The following is a 22,479-nucleotide window of genomic DNA, read 5'->3' as shown; positions in this document are numbered from 1 at the left end:
TTACATTACATTATGCAGTGTGTAGGAAAGGGAAAATTCAACCTCAACCCAGAAATTGACTGGTCTACATACATATATGTTTCAGGAAATGAGGATTGGACAATTCAGAGAACTAGCAAGTTTATTTCATTATGGAGAGAAAATGTTTTGTCTGTGAGATTCACAGAGACCTACCCCTTCTTTCCACACTGAGTGTTTGTCTATCTGCGTCTCTATATTCATATGTGTGTCTCAAAAGTGTTGAGATAAGTCTCCAGTGTGCGGGAAAGGGAAAATTCAACCTCAGCCCAGTGATTGACTGGTTTACATACATATATGTCTCAGGAAATGAGGACTGGACAATACAGAGGACTGTCAAGTTTATTTCATTATGGAGAGAAAAAGCTTTGTCTCTGTGAGAGTCAAAACACCAGAGACATGCCGCTTCTTTCCACATTGAGTGTGTGATTATCTACGTCTCTCTATTCATATGTGTGTCTCAAAAGTGTGGAGAAAAGTCTCCAGTACATGCCTGTATATATATAGAAGCATATATGTGTATCCCTCTCTCTATAGCAGGCATGGGCAAACTGGCTGTTAGGAATGGTGGGAGTTGGAGTCCAAAACACCTGGAGGGTCCAAGTTGACCCATGCCTGGTCTAGATACATATATATGTCTCAGGTAATGAGAGCTAGCAACTTTATTTCAGTATGGAGAGAAAGGGTTTGTCTCTCTGAGAACCAAAACGCCCTTCTTTCCATATTGAGTGTGTGACTATCTGCAGCTCTGTGTCTCAAAAATAATTTGGATAAGTCTCCAATGTATGCCTGTGTATATACAGATGCATATGCGTGTATTTCTCTCTCTATAGCAGGCATGGGCAAATGGAAAACTCATAGCAACCCAGTGATTTCAGCTATGAAAGCCTTCGACAGCCAGTCTAGATAGATAGATCTCAGGAAATGAGGACTGGAAGTTTTATTTCAGTATGGAGAGAAAAGGCTTTGTCCGTGAGAATCAAAACACAGAGACATACCCCTTCTTTCCACATTGAGTGTGTGACTGTCTGCGTGTCTATATTCATATGTTTCTCAGAAGTGTTGAGAAAAGTCTCCAGTGTGTGCCTGTATGCATATGTGTGTGTGTGTGTCTATAGCAGGCATGGGTAAAGGGAAAACTCAACAGCAACCCAGTGATTGACTGGTCTACATACATATATGTCTCAGGAAATGAGGACTGGACAATACAGAGGACTGGAAACTTGATTTCAGTATGGAGAGGAAAAAGCTTTGTGTCTGTGAGAATCAAAACACAGAGACATACCCCTTCTTTCCACACTGACTGTGTGACTGTCTGCATCTCTGTATGCATGTGTGTGTCTCAAAAAAGTATTGAGATAAGTCTCCAGTGTGTGCCCGTGTATATATGTGTATCTCTCTCTCTATAGCAGGTATGAGCAAATGATAAACACATAACTACCCTGTGATTCTGGCTATGAAAGCCTTCCACAGCCAGTAAGCTGTTAGGAATTGTGAAAGTTGAAGTCCAAAACACCTGGAGGTCGCAAATTTGCCCATTCCTGCTCTATAGAAACACACACACACACAAGGTGCTTCAAAATACTGAGATAAGTCACAGGGATACTTTGTGCTTTTCCTACATGGCAGGGGTTGGACTAGATGACCCATGTGGTCTCTTCCAGCTCTATTATTCTATGAGTCTATTGTGTGTAGTACCTATTTATTTATTTATTTATCTACCTGCCTTCCTGTGTGTGTGTGTTTACATGTATATATATGAATACATAAACACAGGATGTCTCAAAACTATTGTGCTTTTCCTGCATGGCAGGGGGTTGGACTAGATGGCCCGTGTGGTCTCTTCCAACTCTATTATTCTATGAGTCTATTGTGTGTAGTATGCCTCCACCTATCTAGTTATCTACCTGCCTTCCTGTGTGTGTGTTTACATATATATGCACACATAAACACAGGGTGTCTTAAAAATATTGTGCTTTTCCTGCATGGCAGGGGGTTGGACTAGATGGTCCATGTGGTCTCTTCCAACTCTTTTATTCTATGAGTCTAATGTGTGTAGTATGCATCCACCTATCTAGTTATCTACCTGCCTTCCTGTGTGTGTGTTCACACACATATAAACACAGGGTATCTCAAAACTATTGTGCTTTTCCTGCATGGCAGGGGGTTGGACTAGATGGCCCATGTGGTCTCTTCCAACTCTGTTATTCCATAGATTCTATTGTGTGTAGTATACCTCCATCTATCTACCTGCCTTCCTGTGTGTGTGTTTACATGTGTGTGTGTGTGTGTGTGTGTGTATATAAAATATAAATACTCAGAGAGAGTCTCAAAACAGTGTACACATTTTACAAGTTGTAATTGTGGAAAAAAGATCTTGCAGCCTCCCCTAAATGCTCACACCCCCAAACAGGATTTAAAATCCCTAAACTAGAGGAGCTAGGCAAAATGACAAAAGAAACTTTCAAAGTGAGATTTGCATTGCTGCACATGGAGAATCTTTTGAACACCTGACTTTCGGTTGTAATTTCAGATGGAATGTGTGATTCTTGATATAATCATTACTGTAACATTTATTCTTCAAGATGGATGTATTTACTTAGCCTTCCAGTGATTACTGTTGAAGGGTGTATAGTGGGTTTTTTTTGAAGGGGCAGGGGACGAGGACGAAATCCTAATAATATGTTTTGCAAATGCAGCTTTTTGACTGGGTTGGAAGGCGTTTTGTGAGGGATGCGTTCTTTCCCGGCGATGCATTGTTTTGGCTCCCAAATCGCTGCCGCCTTCTTCCTCGTTTGCGTCCCCCCGCCCCACTTCTTCCTCCTCCTCTGGTTTCTCCAGCCCCTTCCCACCCTCTTTGATTTATTTATGGGGTTTCGTGTCCTCCCCCCCCCCCTTTCTCTCTCTCTCTCTCTCTTTGGAGCCCTGGGAGAGTCGCAGTGCTGCAAATGTGGGAGGAATGCGCGCGCGCGCGTGTGTGCTTAATGGACGCTCGGGGGCTTGGAAGCTGCTTGAGATCTGCCCGGAGACTGCAAAGGAGCTTTTGAAGTTTGAATTTGTCGTGCTGGTGGTGGTGGAGGAGGAGGACTCAGGACCGGATGTATCCGCTATTCAGTTGCGCTGCTGTTAGACCCGCTAATTCTCCAGGCAGGGCTTATCGCGGTGGGTATAGATATTTATAGAACAGGCATGGGCAAAGTTGGGCCCTCCAGGTATTTTGGACTTCAACTCTTCAATGCTAAAGTAGCTGAGGGGGGAAAGAAAAGGGCCTGAGGCTGTTAGGAATGGTGGGAGTTGAAATCCAAAACACCTGGAGGGCCCCAAGTTTGCCCATGCCTCTTGTAGAAGGATCCAGACCAGGTTTGAGATTGGAGGCTCTCATGGGTGAGAGTTGCTTAGTGTGTGTAGACAATACGTTCACTTTAATCAAATATGTATGTTTTAACAATCTGTTTGGGATTTAGATGTCTCTCCAGTTGGTGTTCTTAATCGTTAAGACAATTGATTGCGTTTTCATCCCCGCCCCCTTCTTCTGGCTCTTGTTCTGACTCATTGTGGGCTTGGAAATGCAGAAAAGAATGAACGAACATAATGCACATGTCAGCTAAAGGTGGATCTACACTGTAGAATGAATGCAGTTCTACATCACTTTAATCTGCCAAGGAACTATGCGAGTTTTTAGTTTTACAAAGTTTTCTGCTTTCTCTACCAAAGAGTGTTGGTGTCTCAAACTACAACTCTCATAATAGGCATGGCCCTTGAAGTGCTGTCAAACTGCATTAAATCTATACTGCCTTTATTTTTAAAGCAGACCCTGACGATAGGGTCTAGAGGACAAGCCCCATGAGGAGCGGCTTAAAGAGTTGGGCATGTTTAGCTGAGAGGGGATATGATAGCCATGTATAAATATGTGAGAGGAAGCCACAGGGAGAAGGGAGCAAGCTTGTTTTCTGCTTCCCTGGAGACTAGGACGCGGAACAATGGCTTCAAACTACAAGAGAGGAGATTCCATCTGAACATGAGGAAGAACTTCCTGACTGTGAGAGCCGTTCAGCAGTGGAACTCTCTGCCCCGGAGTGTGGTGGAGGCTCCTTCTTTGGAAGCTTTTAAACAGAGGCTGGATGGCCATCTGTCAAGGGTGATTTGAATGCAGTATTCCTGCTTCTTGGCAGGGGGTTGGACTGGATGGCCCATGAGGTCTCTTCCAACTCTTTGATTCTATGAAGAGAAGGTTGAGAGGAGACATGGTGATAGCCATGTATAAGTATGTGAGGGGAAGTCATAGGGAGAAGGGCGCAGGCTTGTTTTCTGCTGTCCTGGACACTAGGACGTGTAACAAAGGAGATTCCAGCTGAACATTAGGAAAAACTTCCTGATTATGAGAGCTGTTCATCAGTGGAACTCTCTGCCCCGGACTGTGGTGGAGGCTCCTTCTTTGGAGGCTTTTAAACAGAGGCTGGATGGCCATCTGTTGGGGGTGCTTTGAATGCAATTTTCTTGCTTCTTGACAGGTGGTTGGACTGGATGGCCTGCAAGGTCTCTTCCAACTCTTATCATTCTATGATATCATTCCAGAGGGCTCACCTTGTTGAAGATAAGTGTGGTGTACTATGTACTGTACTTGAACTTGCTGTCAGGGAAAGTCGTCCCTGTTCTTATTGTTGAAACAGGGCACATTGATTTGAGTTTAGAGTGTAAAAACAAAAGAAACAACTTTAACTGTCAGTTGGTTCAAATGTAGAGCAATACATAGCTGAAACCATCTGGAGTTCCTGTTTCCGTTTTAAGTAGCTTTGCTGTTTTTGGATTTGTGCATTTCCTCTCTGTAAGTTTCTGCTGTGTTTGGGTGGTTCTCATCTTGCAGTCCTTGCACACTGAAGCAGAGCATCACGCCAGACTGCAGTGCTTCATCAACAACAAACTTGGATCTCAATCCTAAACTCACTTCCTCAGAAGTACACTACTGTTGTTATTAGTGATGATGCTATTTTTGAAATATCAACATTTCAATAAACACCAGTTCTAGTGAGTGTACTGAGTATTTAATGGTGGTAATACTATCTGTATTGCTGTTTTGTACTTTGTTAGACATAAAAGGTGCATCCTCATATGTTATCAGTGATCTTTTATTGAAATACCTTCATTGTAGAAATGGGCTCATTGGAGATAATTCTTGCTGAAATAAATGAAGAAGTATTTTATAGAAAATAGATGTCATTTATTGTACAACATTGTTCATAATATCACTGTCCACTGTTAGCTGTCTTATTAGTAGATCTTTGCTTCAATAGAGGAATATCTGTAGGATTAGCATTGTCAAACCACAGCATTGTCAAACCACAGACCACCTATTACAATGCAGTCTGAGCCCTGCCACATGCACAATGGACAACCTTCTTAGAGCAACATCAGAGGCACTCCAAGTGGACAGCTACTGGTCAAAGGACATTTAGTATAATGCCAAATTTTTAACTTTGTGTTTTTAAATACATTACAACTGTACCCTTGGTTCGCTTCTGACACGATAAGTAAATAGGCATTGGCAGAAACATGTCTTTCAAATGGGACTTTCAGATTTTTCAGTGGTGTGTTCTATGAGCTCAAGAAGGTCAACAATTGCACCTGGCAGTGCTACCTTTACAAACATATTCACTGTTCATTCATCACAGGACTTTCTTGGAATCTTTTTTGTTACCTTTTTTGGCAGAAATATTTGAATTTTACTTATGTTTTCTTGTTAGTTCAAGTTTGTATGCATTAGCTAAATTTGAAGGTTGATTTCATGAAATTTGTTGTATGATTTTTCAAAGGCTTGGTGAGATCCTTTATATAGCAAATTATGTGTAGAACTATAATGGCAGGCATAATGCAGGGTGTTTCAAAGAGATGGACCCGATTTGAAGTTCCTATATTTCTATCACCACAAACCACCCTTGAATAAAGCTCTTACTGTTTGAAAGGGTGGGGGATAGAGTTTCAAATGATTACCGCTAGATAACACTCCCAGTGCACAAATAGCCCTTAGCGTCAGTCATTTACAATATGGTGCAATTGCAACATAAGGCCTAATGGGAATTACAGTATATTTTAGATTCATTCCTGACTCAAAATGGTTGGTAAAATGTGATAACTCATTAAACAATTTGTAACTTTTTGTGTGATTGTAACATGTTGCCATCATGAAATATACTTTGAAATGGATTCATCATTTTGAAACACCCTGTACTTTGGGCAGGAAGACACTCAATTGATTATACCAAAGTTATTGTTTTTTTAAATCTTGGGTTGATTTCAAAACAGATTGGTTGCTGTATATATTAATACATATTTCCTTTGTATGAGAGAGCAGGCAACATCATTTGTCCCAGTGAGCTGGTAACTTGAAATTAACTACCACGAGATTATTTTTTAATATTGAAGAAATATGTTAGCTCAAACATTTTTCCTCTGCAAATGTATTTGTAACTGTGTCCTGTCAACAGCTGACCACAGTTCTAATGGAATAAGTTTAACTTTACAATAAGTTGTACTTAAAGTGGCAATGTTGTATATTATACAATTTCAATATACAATTCGTAACATTTTTAATGTAGTAATGGTTCACTCTGAGAGAAAGGTGGCAGATACAGCTACCCAAAAACAAAATGTAAATGTCCATTTGTGAATGACCTCAAAACTCCCAAAATACTTCACTGATTGCTTCAAAATTTTGACACAACATAGCATTCGAACTGGTGAATGTTTTTCTGTTTTCACATACCTGCTGTTATACAGGAGTCACACCTGTTACAGGTAAAAACATACTTTGCTTCAAAAACAGTGCCATCTTCTGGACGTCCAAGCAACACACACTATACTACATATTTTAAGTTTGTTAAACTTAAATATCCCATACTCAGTGCTTGGCTCTCCTTAAAACCATCCGTGCTTGGCACTTGGCTCTCCTCCTTGCAGCCTCCATCCTTTGTTCCTGCCTCTGGGTCCAAGATACCTTTCTTGCTGGCCTCCCTTCTTCCAAGAGAAGAGAAGAGTCTCTCTCCCCCCCCCCCCCCCCCCAGCACTGGCACCTTCTTGCCCAGCTGCAGTGCAGTGTGAAGCGACCCCATCAGGGCCGGAGTCGCCATTTGGGATCTGTGGCCTGGTTGGCCCCCAGCAATCCTGCCTGCCTCCCTCCCTCTGGAATAGAACCGGGAGAAGAAGAGCAGGAAAAGGGTGGCGGGGCAGGTAGGGAAATCCAGGCCGTGGAGAAGGGCAGCGCATGGGCCCAGGGGAGGGAGAGAAGGAAGCAGACAAGGAGGTAGGCCTAGCCCAAACCCCCGGTTCCCGTAGCCTCATGCCCGCCCTTGCCCGGCACCTCCTCATGCCCGCCCCTCCAGGAAGATGAGGCTCAGAAGGGAGGAAGGATTGAATGGTAGGAAGGGAGAGATAGAAACCAGCTCTTTCTCTTTTCTTTCTTTTCCATTTCACCAGACTGGGCCACAGCAATGCATGGACTGGTAAAGCTAGTTAATTAAAATGTTATTAGGGTAAGGCTGGTTATGCAGTGGGTCAGGTTTATTAATCTCGGCCTGTTTGAAATAAATCAGCATTATATCAGTATCAAAAAGGCCAGGGTGGAGTAGTGGTTTGAGGGTTGAACTATGACTCTGGAGGCCAGGGTTTGAATTCAGACCATGGAAACCCACTGCATAACTTAGAGTAAGTCACATTCCTGGCCTCAGGGGAAGGCAAAGGCAAAACTGCCTCTGAACATATCTTGCCAAGAAAACCGTGTGATAGAGATGCCTTCAGGTCACCATAAGTCATAAAATGACTTGAAAGCACACAATAGCAACAACAACACAGAAGTTTCAAAGTCCCTAAGTATTTCATGCTTGCGTGATGAATTTCCACCATTTCATTTGACTTCAATATTAAGTTTTTACCATAATAATCCTGAAATGTGAATATAGATTGAATATCCCCTATCTGATGGGCTTGGGACTGGAAATGTTCTGTATAGCACTTTTTCTTTTTCTTTTAGATTTTGGAATACAGTACCTGTTTGAAGTAGCCTCACATCTTTTTCGTTTACTATTTGCATTGTATAGGGCAAGCAAGTCTGGAGGGAGATTGAGGATCTGTGAAATGGTGGGAAAATGAAACGTTTTGTTAGCTGGATTTGGATGCTTATGCCTTCCAGGCAGTGATTATGGTGCTTGCAATACAACAGCTAAGTGGGTGGCAGGCAGCTAGGCCTTCAGGTGGGTGGTGGACCACTTCTAGTTCATCCCAGAGCTTATTAACTGCCACAGTGTCTACTAGAGTTCCCCCTGCAGTATGTGCGAAATCTGAATGTACTCCAGTGTTCTGGATGTTCTGGATAAGGTATATAGCCAACTCCTTTATGGACCATGAATGACAGAAAACAAGTTTGCCTCTCTACATAATGTTACAGTTTGAATATTGTTAATATCCCAAGCATAAATATTCATGATTTTGTACGTAGGATAGTTCTTTGTAAAATCCATAATTCTGAGTTATAATTGCATGCACAAAATAAAGTTTATTTCAAAAAGATGGACCGCATTTGAAATCAGTATAGCTCAGCAACAACTAACTGTCCATTAATGAAAACCTTATCACTTTAAAGAGCGAGGCATAGAGTTTCAAATGATTATTGTTACATACCTCTCCCAGTGCACAAGCAGCCCCTAGTTCCAGTTATTCACAATATAGTGACCCTACAACATAAGGCCTAATAAGATATTTTGGCTTTGATATTGGGTCTATCGTTTTGAAACACTATAATTTCTGCCATTCCGATTGTAACTACTTTCTTGTGTCTTGTAATGTTACTTATGTATGCATGCGTAGGTTTTCAAATTTTTGCTTTGGTTGCATAGTATCAGATAAGCTGCTTATTTGAAGAAGCAATAGCCTAGTCCTTTGCCCTGTAAATCTTTGTGCCTAATTCGAGTAGTCTAAATCAAATCAGATCCTGGGTGTCTTTAAAGCAAAAGAGAAAAGGTGATGAGGTGTAGGCTGCAGTTCTAGACACATGTGAGACTAAGGTCCAGTAAACAGATTTCTTCTGAGCAGATAAGTATAGGAACATAGTGTTCTTAATTAATGATAAAAATACACCTAGTTCAGCTCAACGGTTGACTTTTTTCAACCAGCAAATCCAAGCCCACATGCTCTTTAATATTTGTACAGCTTCCACAGATTGTAACTTAATGGAGTTACCGTACATTAGGAGTGTTCCTGCAAAACTATGATGCAGCTTGACTTCCAGTAATAGTGGCACATTATAACCACTACTAAGGATTCTATTTTTGTATTAATTATTTTATTAATTTAAGTTGTAGTGGTAGGAACAGAAGTTGCACTGGAGGGAAAAGGTGGTCCATGAGCATCAGCAGTAGAATAAGGCGGTGTATATTGGTATTATGTATACAAATTTTTACCGCCAAATAGTAATAAAATAGTATCAGTGTGGTTCAGAGCCTCTTATAGTTATGTATGTCACTGATTACAATTTCAAAGCCAGATCATAAAATAGAAGATCTAATAAAACTTTGTGCATCAGTGGACTGAGAAGAGGTATTACATTAAAAAAAACCTAATTCAGTGTTATGAGCTGTCACGTCAGCCTGAGTGTATAAAAATATTTTATGAGTTGAAATGATACAAAAATTAACCTGACTTTGAAGACTATGGGAATACTATATAGAACACATTGGTCTGTATTTATAAACACAACACTGTTATCTTGCTGTTGGATTTAATTGTTTCATATATAATGTCAGATCAAAATTTAAACCCTGGTCTTAAGTAATCCAGCCTCTTCTTTCTCCACATGTACTCTGTGTTAATGCTGCCTGGATGGAAAACCATGGTTAGCTCTTGCATTTGAATTGTACTTTGTGTGACCCTCTGCAAATCAGGATCATACTGTGGTTACAATGCTGATTGGGAGAGATTACGTGCACTGCAATTTTCTGCTTTAGATGTAAGAAGTAGTTTCCGTGAAAGCAGAAAAACTTACAACTGTGCAAGAGTGAAGGTGGGGGAAGAGCACAGTTGAACATGGGGCTTATTTAATATTAACACCAAATCACATGTAAAGTGGCACTTTGAGTTGCAGGTTGTTTTTCCAGGCTTGTGAGAGAATCATGGAGGAAACATTACATCAACATAAGGTTTATAAAGGAATAGCATCTCACATTATTATGGGCTATATTGCTGAAGCCAGAATCAAACTTCGCCTGAGAAACATATCAAGGAAACAAATACAGAAACAGCAGGATAATTTATTGAACCTATAAGGATTAACTTGTACAATTTTATGTCCCCTAGATACCTGTATTCTGACATATTTTTCTTGAATTACCATTATACTTTGAGGACATTTGCCTGATAAAGAGTTTTATTTTACCTAGTAGTGTCCATGTCTGTTTTGAAGGCGTGGCCATGGACACTTTTTACAGCCTGATACTTTACAGGTTTAGGTGGTGGTGCATCCCCATTTGCTCAGTGGAGCTTATTTTAAAGAAGCATGAGCTATGTTTAACCTGCAGAAGAGAAGTTTGAGGGGAGACATGATACCCATGTATAAATATGTGAAAGGATGTCATAAGGAAGAGGGAGCATGCTTGTTTTCTGCTGCTCTGGAAACTTGGACTTGGAGCAATGGGTTCAAATTACAGGAAAGGAGATTCCACCTGAATGTTAGGAACAACTTCCTGGCTGTGAAAGCTGTTCGGCAATGGAACACTCTGCCTCAAAGTGTGGTGAAAGCTCCTTCCTTGGATGCTTTTAAGATCAGACTGGGTAGCAGTCTGTTGTGGGTGCTTTGATTGTGCTTTTCCAGCATGTCAGGGTGTTGTACTAGATATCCCATGTGGTTTCTTACAACTCTATGATTCTATGAGCAGTACTGTTACTTTATCTTTCAGATGAACAACCTTATTTAATACCTTGATGCTAATTGTTGGACTCAAGTTGTGGGAAATGACAATTAAAGTCCCTACTGAGTTATAGAACCCCACTGGCTTGCCTTGACCAAATCACATGTTTCAAGCCTTAGAGCAGAGTTTCTTAAACTGTGCTCCTCCAGATGTTTTGAACTTCAGCTCCCACAATTTCTGGGAGTAGAAGTCCAAAACACCTGGAGGAGCACAGTTTGAGAAACACTTTTAGAGGAAGTCAGCAGCAAACCTCCTTTCAAGTAACTAGCTATTGATAGGGTAATTTTAGTGTTACGAGGGGCTGCTGATAAGTCTTTGGTTTTGTGTTCTTGTTTTGTTTCTATGGTAATGAATGTTACATCACGTGAAAGCCTTATGCGTCTATTGTATGTTTTCAAAATTTTGTGTTTGTAGCCTATGGAAACAGTAATCTAGGCATATGGGAAAACAAAATGGTGGAGTCGAAGGTGATATTCATAGCAAATGAGAGCAGAGGAGTGATAAAATTCTTGTTTCTGCAAAGAAAGTCTGTGAAGGATATTCATGGCGATATGTCGTAGACATTGGGAGATCAATGTCCTTCAGATTCTACAGTTAAGAACTGGGTTGCAAAATTTAAAATGGGCCACTTCAGCACCAGTGATGAGGAATGTCCTGAACGACTAAGAGTGGTTGTTGTTCCAGAGATTGTTGAGGCTGTTCCCAACCTCATACTAGAAAATCGGCGAATTTCGGTGAAAGGAATAGCAGGCATCATGGGGATTTCTCGTGAACGTGTTTGTGTCATTATCCATGAACATTTGAATATCAAGAAGCTCTCTGCAAAGTGGGTCCCCAAATGTTTGACAGCAGATCAGAAAAGCATGCGAGTGAAAACTTCCCGGTCCATTTGTCAGCGTTTCCGGACTGATAAGAACTTTCTGGATTGACTGGTCACTATGGATGAGACCTGGATTTATTTGTATGACCCTGAAACCAAGGAGCAGTCAGAAGAGTGGAGGCACCATGGTTCTCCTCATACAATGAGGTTCAGCGTGCAAAAATCAGCCACGAAGGTGATGGCGTCTGTGTTCTGGGATAAGGAGGTCATGCTGCTAGTGGACTACCGTCAAAATGGTTCCACCATCAATGCAAGGTATTACATTGAACTTTTGGACCATGAAGGCAGTTCTGAAGGCCAAAAGGTATGGCAAGCTGTCCAAAGGAATCATGTTCCTGCAAGGCAACGCCTCTTCTCACACTGCACAAGTGACCATGGCCAAACTGATGGAGCTAGGCTTCCAGCTGGTTGATCACACACCTGATTCACCAGATCTAGCTCCCTCCGACTATCATCTGTTTTCAAACCTGAAGAAACAGCTCAAGGGTACCAAATTTCACACTATTTCTGATGCCGTGGCTGCTATGGATTGCTGGTTTGAGGCACAACCAAAATCTTTACAGGCTTAGAGGACTTGGAATACTGATGTAAAAAGTATGTTGATATCAGTGGAGACTATGTAAAGTTTCATCTTCCTATTTTGTTTCTTTCTGGGTAAAGCCAAAGACTTTATCAGCAGCCCCTCGTACTTAAGTCAAAGATGTCTTGAAATACGTAACATTTTTATACTTAAAAGGGTTTAGGTGCAAAGATTTCTGACTTGATTTCCAGGTAGTATACCCTGTTTTGTTGCAAATCAGTTTGGTGTAGTTATACCAACCATTTAGTAACCATATGTCTTCAGGAATGAGGCCTTGGTAGTAGGTCCATGCTTTAAATACAGATCTTATCAGGCGTTATTTCTAACATATGTTGAATTAGAAGGATCAGAGAATCTGAATATATCTGGAGATCAACAATTAGTAGAATAAATGATCCTGGGTTATGGAAGTCATGTTATTTGATATAAGCTTTCTGAGTTTTTGGATCAGGTACGAAACTTCAGTCCCACATTTTTATGACCCTTCAAGGATCTCTTCCCCATCTCTGTTGTTTTAGTAACAAAAGATGGGTTTTTATTTTCCCATGGAAACAAGACACGTAGGTTGACATTTTGACAGATTTAACTTTGCAAGTCCTTATCCATTTAGTTGAGGTTTACAAATGACTTCACATGATCAAGTTCTGTGTTTGTTAATTTGAAATGTTAAAAAGTGAATTTCTCCATATATTTTTGAAGACAAGAGTTCATTTTATGTTCAACTCTGAAGAAACAATGCATCTAGTGTTTTATGACTTCTATAACAGTTACAAGTCCTTCTAAGATACACTTATTATGAGAAAAGGGAGGGGGGGAATCAGTTGGGTAGCATTTTGGCCCATGAAGACAGACCTCCATTGATACTAAAAACATGAAAATCACCAGTAAATATTAGTTGGACAATATAGGATTGGGAAGGCTATTGATTTTAAACACTGATTTTGAGATTGATTGGAACTACACATTCCCTATTCTTCCCCTCCCAAGTCTGTGGAATCATGTGAAGCTGGGGACTGGCCATTTTTGTTTGCCCTCTCATTGAATTTGCCATGGTGGTGTCAAAAGTAACTTAAAAAGTAGAAAAAAGCCTTCTAGTAGTTTTTATTTTTAGTGGAGTCTAAGCTCATGGGGCTGGCATACCCCTTTTCAAGGAAAGTAATGCTTTCAAAAGTGCAATTAGCCTTCAGAATAAACTACTCATATTTCCCCTCCAAAGAATGAATCGTTGTTTTGCTGCCAATATTGTATCAAATTGAGATCCCCACTAGTTTCTGGAGTGTTGCTGCAGTAGTGTATTGTTTGGAATATACACATTAAGCTTTATTTATCTCCTCTACTCTGTGAGACAGCTGGTTTATATTGGTGAGTACACTAATACAAGAATGGCAGATTAACACTTTATAACTTGGCAATTCTACCTTGCACCTATTTACTGACAATTTTCACTCTCACCTCCTTTAGCTAACTTAGATACTAAAAATAAGTAGAATGGTGCAGTCAGAAAATGGAAAGAGAGAAGTATTGTACTTCTTATCTGCTTATTGTCCATTGCAAATGCTTTTTCTCCACCTTTTTCATTCCTTTACTTTGGCAGACATAGCTCTAATATGTATTTGCTTCAATCTAAGCTTTAATATAGTGTGCTGTTTTCTTTTGGAAAGATTGACAGAACTGTTGATACACCCTTAATATTTTGGCTGTTTTTGTGGTGATTGCACATGTTAAGGCCTCACCTTCATTTCTAGCCCTTAGAAACTGTGCATCTCTGAAAAGAAGGCAGATACTCTGAAAGAAGCTCTCATATGCAGTTGTTGCAGCACTTTACATAATTCTCTAAATCTCTGGCGTTTGGGGGTTGACTTCTGGAAGGCACTTGCTATTTCCCACAAATCAAATATTGATGAGATCTTTTCACTGTATATATGTTTTAAACAAAATCTTGTGCCCTTTGATTGGAACTGATGTAAAAAGATATACACTTAAAACTGAAGAAGTCTGGAATGTAAAATAATGTAATTTTGAGTATGAGACCTGGTGAGTTCCTCCCAGAACATTTGCCATTTCATTGAAAGGATCCCCACCTGATTACTGTATTGTTCTTAATTTATTAAACAATTGAAAGTTGATGTTTGCTGATTTGCTCCCATTCACCAGGAGATCAAGCAGTAGATCCTCAGCTACCTTCTACCCCCAGTGCCATAGGCTTACATTTCTGGAATTGTTAAGCTGATGAACAGCGGGAGCCTGTTGCCAAGTGCTCATGCAGACTGCTCTGTATCCTTTTTGTGTTATGTAGGCATACATACCAAGGATATATCCCTATAGCAAGCCTCCTTCCCTTCTTGTCTTTCACTTCCCCTTCCCTGCCAAGTTTTGCTTCAAAGGAGTATCTGCCAAGGGCTTCATGCAACTGGGACAATTTTCTCTTGGGAAAATCCTACCATTACAATCTTTTACATAGGATTGAATTAGTAGTTAAGCTAATAGAAATAAAGCTGGGAATCATTATGTTCTTGGGAAAATGTTCTGCAAGGGCACAAAAAACAGTTCCGTGAATGGATGGTGCTGTGTAGTAACAACTAATGTGAAATGATTAAGCCAAATATTGACTAAGAGGATGTAGTAATTAAGAAATACGGGAAATATTTGTAGAGACTGGAGAACAGAAATTGGGATGAAAAGTAAGGCAACATGCTTTAAAGCTGTTTATGCCTTTAGCCGATGGATGAGTAGATGTATTGAAATTGAGTAGATGTATTGTCTTTCTTTTGCCTAGGATGAAAAGGATAGTTTTCCATGCATGTGTTGAGACATGTTATTGGGTGTGTTTATTGAAATCACAGATATATCTTGATTTTGAAAAGGTCATTGAGTAAATTCTTCCACTGTAGCTGTTCACCCTTATGAAGGACTGTATGGAATGATCCCAATCTTACAAGTAGTTATGCAAAAGTAAAATTTCCTAGAAATATATACAATGTTTTTGGTTTAACTATTGGTAACTCTCAATAAGTTTACAAATGTATTGTGCCACATACACAGATTTCAAACAAATGTTCAATGAAACCCTGGTGTCTTGTGGAAGTCAGCCAATTCCTTAGCATTTGGTTTACATGTTGCTGTTAAGAGTGCCTCATTTTTATTCCTCATAATAAGTCCATTGCACATATAGTTGGCCCTCAGTATACATTATAATGGCACTCTCGATCCTTTGAGAAAATTATAGTGTCTGGCTTTACCCGAGGGCTATCAGATACCTTCTGAAGATTAAGACCCTTAGCAGACAGAGGCACTTTAGACAAGGGGAAAAGATAACCAAATGAGTTTACTGAAAAGAAAGGAATAAAGGGTTAACTCCACTCAGGACTATTATAAAGTAACTTAAAGCAATACATTACCAAAGGAGATTTTGCTGGCTGCAGCCATCTCTCTAGAGTCTTCTGCCTCTAGTTCAAAGCGATGGTTTACAAGCTGTTGTTTATAAGCTGTCACAGTCTTCTTTCTTGTGAAGCTTAAGCTGGTCAAAAGCTTCAGTTGTCTCTGGGACTGCTGGTATAAGAATACTGCTGAATGTAGATGCTAAGGATGCCTCTTTGTTTTTGTTTTTGTTTTATTTCTTGGGCCCAGGATTACCAGACAATGCCCAAGCCTCTATTCATTATAGCTCTGCTGCAGAAAAAGGGAGGAGTCCCGCAAAAGAGCTCTATACAGGCAAATCGAATAGACCAACTAAGGCTGGCCTCTAGGGGTTTTTATTCACCCAAAAACTAATACAAAGAAGGTATCTACACTATTGGGAAAACCTATAAACAGGGGAAACAAAGCAGAGGAGAGGAAAAGGCAGGGCCAAGACTTCACAATGCATGAATTCTCAACCCTTGGATTCAACAATCCATTCAACAATCCATGGCTTGATTTTGCTATTTAATATAAGGGGCACAATTTGGATTTGGGTCCCCACAGATGGTTTGAGGAATATTGCTTTATGATCCAAGCAAGGAGAGCACATTCCTGTGTGACTCTCCTTTGCTTTTTCATTTTTATCCTCAGAGAATTGTCCTTATTTAGTGGTTGGAAGCTATTGTAAGAAATGAAAAATAGTTTCTTACAATCCACTCTACCTCAGATTGCTCACCCACATTGGTTCTAAAGATGAATCAAGATTTGTAGATCAATTCCTGGATACAGGCATTCTTAAGGGTCATTCAGAATAATTAAACTACGAACTGATGTTAGGATTAGACCAGTACATGAACTGAGAATTAATTTTCATGTTAGAAGCAGTAGTTGTTGAAGATTATGGATCAGATGCTGATTTGAATAAACATAAGTCCATCACTATGCATGATTTTTGTATTTCTTATGGCAGTTGGGAGGAGGTCAGTGGGATTTGAGAGCCCCTTATTTGGCAGGGCCCTCATTTGGCATGGTGGGTCTTGCTTATTAAGCTAAGGATGATAGGGAGATTGAATTTTGGAGCCAGTGGAAGTCTCTGTTGCTAAAATGTTTATATGTTATGAGAGATCTTAAGAGTGTTTGCATTCAGGAAATCTCTGAAGCTGGGCATTCTTGCCAGTAGGCCTGCAGGATTGTCAATCCTATGGAGATCGGAGAATGGGGACAATCTTGGTTTAAAATATGTAGGAATTTTGGTGATCAGCAAAGGTTCTTACCTGTAGAAGTTTACTTTTCAACATAAAGAGAGCATGATAGGTACTTATTGAGAAAATTTGGGATGAAGACATTCCAAATAGAGCTGTGGGCAAAAGGAATACAATTTGCATTCCTTTTGCCTGTTGACCTTTTATATGCATTGTTGCCGGTTACTCATGACCCTTTATTCTAGGTAAACTCTTGCTGGTTCTCTTTACTAAACATTCTAATGGATTCATTGGTTTTCAATAATCTCAGGTTATCAGTTTTGTTTCTGTTTATTCTGAACATTCATAATTGTGAAGATGTTATGACCTAAAACAGATTAATATTGATATTTGGTCTTATTCCCTCCCTTCCTCAGCATTACTAAAAATGCTGTTAAAAAATTAATCTTTACAAAGAAGTAGCAATTTATCTTGTTGGAAAAAACAAACTTTTAAAATTGTGCTTTTTGTAAATATTAGTTAAGTTTCAGTTACCAGTGTTGAGAGCTTGTGAATGGTAATTAACATTTTGGAATTTCAGAACTGAACTGCAAGTTTTAAGATGAACAAATTGATATTTTTGAAATATTTCTTCAGGGCATTAGCCCATAAAATAAATATAAGGGTTTCCTGTTCTTTCCCCACATAGGCCCGATGCTGCAATATTTTCTTTTATGGTTGTTGTTGTTATTGTTGTTCGGATCCTTCAAGTAGTTTAAAATTTATAGTGACCTATCACAGGGTGGATTTGGGAAGGGGTTATTTGACAAAATTCGTTCAAAGTTTTGCCTATTCTCAAGGCAGAGATAATATGACTTGTCCAAGTCCCGAATGGATTTCTGGTGTTGCTGTAAGTGCATGTAGCAGGGCTCAGGTTGCATTGCAGCAGGTGGTCTGTGGTTTGCTCTTCTCCACACTCGCATGTTGTGGATTCCACTTTGTAGCCCCATTTCTTAAGGTTGGCTCTGCACATCGTGGTGCCAGAGCGCAGTCTGTTAAGCACCTTCCAAGTTGCCCAGTCTTCTGTGTGCCCAGGGGGGAGTCTCTCATTTGGTATCAGCCATTGGTTGAGGTTCTGGGTTTGAGCCTGCCACTTTTGGACTCTCGCTTGCTGAGGTGTTCCAGCGAATGTCTCTGTAGATTTTAGAAAACAATTTCTTGATTTAAGTCGTTGACATGCTGGCTGATACCCAAACAAGGGATAAGCTGGAGATGTCACTGCCTTGGTCCTTTCACTATTGGCTGCTACTTCCCGGCGGATGTCAGGTGGTGCAATACCGGCTAAACAGTGTAATTCTCCAGTGGTGTAGGGCACAGACATCCCGTGATAATGCGGCATGTCTCATCTACTGTTTTAGCGTGGTGAGATGTGTTCCACACCGGGCATGCATACTCAGCAGCAGAGTAGCATAGCGCAAGGGCAGATCTCTTCACTGTGTCTGGTTGTGATCCCCAGGTTGTGCCAGTCAGCTTTCGTATGATATTGTTTCTAGCACCCACTTTTTGCTTGATATTCAGGCAGTGCTTCTTGTAGGTCAGAGCACAGTCCAGGGTGACTCCCAGGTATTTGGGTGCGCTGCAATGCTCCAGTGGGATTCCTTCCCAGGTAATCTTCAGAGCTCGGGATGCTTGTCTGTTCTTAAGGTGAAAGGCACATGTCTGTGTTTTAGATGGATTAGGGATCAGCTGGTTTTCCCTGTAGTAGGTGTGGTAAAATCTTCTGATGTATTTGCACAGCAGCTATATTAGTATTGTAGTAGATTTCTATTAATAGTCCTCATTAAAATCATTAAAATAAACAGCAAGAAGCTTAAAATGTTAACCTGTTACTTGTTTTTAAAGGTGACTTTTTATTATAAACAATATTTTGAGTTCAGTTTCCTAAATTCCGCTACAAAACATTGACACAAGTGTTTTACTGTTGAGTCTGTGGTCTGATGAGCCTAAAAATAGTATGTAGATTGACTAACGTAGTTATTTCTTCTCTTCCCTTGTCTGTTTTTTTTTAAATAGTTTTACCTAATGAAGATTTGTGCATTTGAAAGCTTCTATACAGACTTTTGTTTGGTCTAAAAATGTTCAGACTTTGTATTAGTTGTCATTTCATTCCTAATGCTGCCAATTTTTTACTTTTCTTATTTTTGAGGTACTGTACAAATACTGCATCGATATCAAGAACCAAGTTCTGCATTCTGCTGTGACAGTTGTTATATTTATTTGAGTTTTGACAAATGCAAAAAAACCCATCTTCACTTGATTTTATAAAAACTTTGGCAGGGACAGTGGCAGAAAGGGAAGAAAAACAAAGCAAAGGATAGAAAATAATAAAATGATATGTACAGCTAAAAATACTTAACAATATTGTCTTAATCTACCTGTCACTTAATAGATATATATAATTTTATTTAGTACTGGTTTTGGTAGACCACTTAAATTCTGTCGCATTTCTTTGTGTTTCCATTTTAGTATCACTTCTGCCATAGGTTTTTTTTTTTTAGTAGTGATAAAAGTGCTGTGTCTGTGTCAAAACAAGCCTAACCTAACATCCTCTGAGAGGGTAGACTTTATGGCAATTTAGGACATAATCAGCACAACATATAAGAGAATGTCTTGTAGGGAGATTATCTGGCTTACTCTCAGAGGATGCATTCCAAACTAGTTTACACTTTGAATGTTTGTGTTTTAAGCTTGGGCTTTGCTTAATTGTAAAACTAGGTTTACAGGATGGTATAAAAATAGTGAGTACAGGATAATTGAGGGCACATATATACACACACAGAGCTATAAAAATATCGGTTGGATGGGTTGGTTTAATTTACCATGATATAAAGAAAATCACAGTCACCTTTTGTTCATGCATCCTTTGCATTGCAGTTAACTTTCTTAAATATTAATAACTTCTTTTAAAATTAAATTAAAATTAAAATTGTGTCTTTGGAATATGTACAGTACTGATTTAGCACATCCCTTTGATCTGTGGGTAGCTTATTCCCATGCCACTGTAAAGGATAAGTAGGCTCAGTCTGCCATTAATCAGCTGCTGTGAGGGTTACTGTGGAGTGTGTTTAAAAAATCTGTGAACATTTCAAAGTCAGAATGAATAAAAGCAGCAAAATTGATTGTAAATTAAGTGTAGCTGTAACATTACAGCTGCTTGACTTGCTTGGAAGTATTTATTGCATTTATAGATCTTAGAATTTGTAGTTACAGATATTGGTGGCTGTTTTTCTGACTTATTGTCATGTCAGTCTGCATTGGAGGCCACACCTCATATCTGGGATGTGATTGTGTATAGACTGTAGAAAATGTAAAGTGTGGATTGCATTGCCACACGTGTATTATTTCCTTCTGGGAATGTGGGAGTGTCAATAAGCCACGTGGTGACTGGGAAATACTAGCCTTACCAGGAACATTCTGAGAGTATTTATGTGTGTTACTATATGAATGCCTTTTTCTGCAACACTCCCTTTGCTCCTCTGTTTGCTTGTAGTTGGTTCATAGGATCACATCTGCTTAGAGAGCAGGCAGATTAAAAGGTTGAAAGCCACCACCTAAGTAATAGTGCAAATTATTTATGCTGTGCTCAAATTATTCTGCTCTGCAGTAAAGGCTACAAAATTTTGGCCAACTGTTGGTTGAAAATGTCCTGCATCACCTAAGTCCAGGCATATAGGACTATGATACCCAAATCTGAAGTAATAAAATTCAATTACTAGTATTTGTAGCCATTTGTGACAGACAGTTTTGATTTGCAGTAATGAACTCTGTATCACTGAACATCATTATCATATTCTCATTTTATAGTTCTTATGAAATGTGCATATACTTACATTGTAGTTTTTGCCATAAATGTAGTGATGTAACAACTATTTTGAAAATATCTGTTATTTTTTTCAGATTTTGGAAAATAAAACTAATTGGGCATTTTTAACATTATGATGGGAATAAACCAGTAGGTAGACTGCCCTATTTGGAACATGGAGACACAGTGCCAGTCAGAGTTAAACAATATTGACAAGATGATGATTTATCTCACTCAGTATGAAGAAACTCAGGAATTACTTTCATTTCTAAATTGCAAAGGCAAAACATTTTATAGATGCATTCTCCTAGATATACAAGCTGGTAACTTGTATATCTAGGAGTCCCCTGCGGGATGAGAAGGGCGGAATATAAAAGCTGTAAATAATAATAATAATAATAATAATAATAATAATAATAACTTATCCAATGGGACACATTGTATGTTCCAGAAGAAAATCTATTACTAGTATCTTAACTGTGTTTTGGTTTCTGCTTACTAAATTCAAGTATGTATCATTGCTGTCTTCATCAGGGAAATAGTATCTCCCCATCTCTTTCCCAGATAGATGCTTGCCACCCAAAGTCTATCTGCACCTGGGTAGTGCCTTTAATAAAAGTTGATAGAGAAAAATGTTCCTAAAAATAGTTGGTGTTAATTGGAGAACTGTCAGAAATTAAGACTATGTTTAGTAGTCTTAATTTAGACAACAATAAAAATTACTGCAGTAGCTTCCAAATGATTGCCTAATTTGTACCTTGATTTTAACTTGTGCTGGCAGCTCTTCATGCATTGTCTAGGGTTGCATGCTGTGTTTGCATTTTGGTTGCTTTTAGATTGGATTAGAATTCATGCACAAGAACACTTTATTTCTTGAGTTATTACATCAGTTAGTTCTATGTTAGGGTTAGTTTTTGCTGTAGATGCAAACCACAGATATTGATATCTATGCTTTACTAAAGATTCTGCACTGAAATATGACTAATGACAACTTGTTTTCCCACTTGAATCAAATAGTTGTTGTGTTCTTGATTCACATGTGTTCCACTACATTTATATGATTTAATAAAATATAATTTTAACAATAGTAAGATAAAATGAAATACAGTATTAAATATAAAATATTTATAATACAATAAGATAAAACAGTATAAAGCAATAATTTAAATATTATGTCAACATCCCACACTCACATGCAATTATTCCTGCACAGAAATGGGCTACCTTGGCTGCAATCTTAAGAGAACTGATCAACCAGAAGCTAATTGGTATGCAATGGTTGAAATCTTCCAGATATACTTTGTAAACATGGATTGATAAAATGGACCCATTTATTCTGACTTCCCATCTGACTTTGGGTCTGAAAGACTTGCAAAGTTGTAAATAGATGCATGAAAAGTTGTAAACACAGCTGAGGACATGGCACATAATTTCTGATCATGGGGCATATCTGTTAAGGCATCAGATACAGCTTCCAGTTTATTAGTTCTCTTGAGTATCAGCCAACATGAGATAGCTTTTACCTGATTTTAAAAAAAATACTCTTTATAGATTTCAAGGTAGAAATGAAATTCATCATCAAAAGTTTCATTAGCGTTTAAATCAGT

The 22,479-nt window shown here is 39.1% G+C and overlaps 1 protein-coding gene across 2 annotated transcripts in view; it reads left to right on the top strand.

Moving 5' to 3' along the window:
* Nucleotides 1-22,479, top strand: part of MAP3K1 (mitogen-activated protein kinase kinase kinase 1) — a 72,006-nt gene that overhangs the window by 2,222 nt on the left and 47,305 nt on the right. Inside the window, exon 1 of one of the 2 annotated variants that reach the window (XM_060761505.2) lies at nucleotides 2,957-3,180. The exons of the other annotated variant lie outside the window; for it this stretch is intronic. The gene's annotated coding sequence lies outside the window, so the exon portion shown is untranslated. Of the gene's footprint in view, nucleotides 1-2,956; nucleotides 3,181-22,479 lie in introns of those variants that run through there. 2 annotated transcript variants of the gene reach the window in all.

The sequence above is a fragment of the Anolis sagrei genome, chromosome 2, assembly GCF_037176765.1.
Source record: "Anolis sagrei isolate rAnoSag1 chromosome 2, rAnoSag1.mat, whole genome shotgun sequence".
Lineage (NCBI taxonomy): Eukaryota > Metazoa > Chordata > Lepidosauria > Squamata > Dactyloidae > Anolis > Anolis sagrei.
The sequence above is the reverse complement of the archived record's forward strand: the minus strand, read 5'-3'. Positions and strand labels throughout refer to the sequence as shown.